General features: G+C 56.8%; 1 non-coding gene across 1 annotated transcript in view; it reads left to right on the plus strand.

The window, feature by feature from the left end:
• Nucleotides 1-1030: 1030 nt before the first annotated feature.
• The window catches only part of LOC126331572 (small subunit ribosomal RNA), a 1894-nt gene continuing 424 nt past the window's right edge, over nucleotides 1031-2500 (plus strand). The window contains exon 1 of the ribosomal RNA XR_007563366.1: nucleotides 1031-2500. This exon is cut by the window's right edge and continues 424 nt beyond it. This is a non-coding gene — a ribosomal RNA (small subunit ribosomal RNA).

A 2500-nucleotide genomic window follows, 5' to 3' on the forward strand; every position in this document is an offset into this window, starting at 1 on the left:
ACACTAGATCGCGTGTTATGCAGGCATGCCAGAATCGTAGATTTCGCAAATGTAGATTGACGTATACGTTTGCTGCCAAAGATCCGCAAATGAACTGGAAATCAGTTGTTGAGCGGTTGTTCGCGCTGCAGGTGCATCGGTGATAGCGACGATCGGTACATCTATGAACCGGTTGTTTCGGCGGTACCCGCCATGCCCCCGAACCTGAGTTGGCCATGTGGGTATGAAGCGATACGAGGCTGTGGCTTGGCGGGACAGTCCCCGGCCGGTGAGGGGGGGCCGCCCGGCGTGCTGGCCGCGCGCTGCGTGAGCGCACGCACTACAGCCGGCTGGTGGGGGGCGCCCAGTGGCAGGAGCGCCGGCCGACGGGCCCGGCTGGCGTCCCAGCTATGCGCCGGCGCACCCTGCGCGCGGCGCCAGGCGGCCAAAGTGGGTTCTGCCGAGCCCGGTGCGAAGCGCGGTGGACATCTGCAGTGTGCTGGTCCGATTGCGGACTGTGTGCGTTGAGGATGCGCCGCCGCCCGGCACTCGGCGTCGCGACGCCGTCTGCTGCTCGGTCGCCCCCAGCGGTTCTCGCAGGTGGTTTGTATCGCAGCTCTGCGGACGTGTTGGCGCGTGCGCTGTGCTGGGAGAGTTCGCTTCTGCACCCAAGTGGGGCTTTGCCCTTCTGTGGCGCTGGCGTTGGAGCTGCCGGTCACCGTAGGTGGCGCGTGTTGTTTCCCGCCGGCAATGCCACGACAGCACGCTCCCGGGCCTCTGTCGGCAGCGGCAAGCTCAGTTGGGAGCACGGGTGTTCGCACTGAAAGCGTCTACTCGCCCATCTCCGGGCGATTGCGCCTCTCTCGAACCCGACCAAGTACTTAGGACGGCGCTGCGCGCCGCCGGGACCTGAGAGGGTTTCGAGGTGTATCGTGCAGGGGAGCTCAGCCTCCTCCTGTTTGCAGAATAATTGAGCGGACGCTTGCGTGTTCGCGCGGGCCCTCGGGACACACTCCCGGGCGGCCGGCTGCTCAGCTCTCGTTGACGCAGCTCCCTGGTTGATCCTGCCAGTAGTCATATGCTTGTCTCAAAGATTAAGCCATGCATGTCTCAGTACAAGCCGCATTAAGGTGAAACCGCGAATGGCTCATTAAATCAGTTATGGTTCCTTAGATCGTACCCACGTTACTTGGATAACTGTGGTAATTCTAGAGCTAATACATGCAAACAGAGTCCCGACCAGAGATGGAAGGGACGCTTTTATTAGATCAAAACCAATCGGATTGGCTCGTCTGGTCCGTTTGCCTTGGTGACTCTGAATAACTTTGGGCTGATCGCACGGTCCTCGTACCGGCGACGCATCTTTCAAATGTCTGCCTTATCAACTGTCGATGGTAGGTTCTGCGCCTACCATGGTTGTAACGGGTAACGGGGAATCAGGGTTCGATTCCGGAGAGGGAGCCTGAGAAACGGCTACCACATCCAAGGAAGGCAGCAGGCGCGCAAATTACCCACTCCCGGCACGGGGAGGTAGTGACGAAAAATAACGATACGGGACTCATCCGAGGCCCCGTAATCGGAATGAGTACACTTTAAATCCTTTAACGAGTATCTATTGGAGGGCAAGTCTGGTGCCAGCAGCCGCGGTAATTCCAGCTCCAATAGCGTATATTAAAGTTGTTGCGGTTAAAAAGCTCGTAGTTGGATTTGTGTCCCACGCTGTTGGTTCACCGCCCGTCGGTGTTTAACTGGCATGTATCGTGGGACGTCCTGCCGGTGGGGCGAGCCGAAGGCGTGCTTGCGCGTCCCGAGGCGGACCCCGTTGAAATCCTACCAGGGTGCTCTTAGTTGAGTGTCTCGGTGGGCCGGCACGTTTACTTTGAACAAATTAGAGTGCTTAAAGCAGGCAAGCCCGCCTGAATACTGTGTGCATGGAATAATGGAATAGGACCTCGGTTCTATTTTGTTGGTTTTCGGAACCCGAGGTAATGATTAATAGGGACAGGCGGGGGCATTCGTATTGCGACGTTAGAGGTGAAATTCTTGGATCGTCGCAAGACGAACAGAAGCGAAAGCATTTGCCAAGTATGTTTTCATTAATCAAGAACGAAAGTTAGAGGTTCGAAGGCGATCAGATACCGCCCTAGTTCTAACCATAAACGATGCCAGCCAGCGATCCGCCGCAGTTCCTCCGATGACTCGGCGGGCAGCCTCCGGGAAACCAAAGCTTTTGGGTTCCGGGGGAAGTATGGTTGCAAAGCTGAAACACACTAGATCGCGTGTTAAGGGCACCACCAGGAGTGGAGCCTGCGGCTTAATTTGACTCAACACGGGAAACCTCACCAGGCCCGGACACCGGAAGGATTGACAGATTGATAGCTCTTTCTTGATTCGGTGGGTGGTGGTGCATGGCCGTTCTTAGTTGGTGGAGCGATTTGTCTGGTTAATTCCGATAACGAACGAGACTCTAGCCTGCTAACTAGTCGCGTGACATCCTTCGTGCTGTCAGCGATTACTTTTC

The sequence above is a fragment of the Schistocerca gregaria genome, unplaced genomic scaffold (assembly GCF_023897955.1).
Source record: "Schistocerca gregaria isolate iqSchGreg1 unplaced genomic scaffold, iqSchGreg1.2 ptg001375l, whole genome shotgun sequence".
In the NCBI taxonomy this organism is placed as follows: Eukaryota; Metazoa; Arthropoda; class Insecta; order Orthoptera; family Acrididae; genus Schistocerca; species Schistocerca gregaria.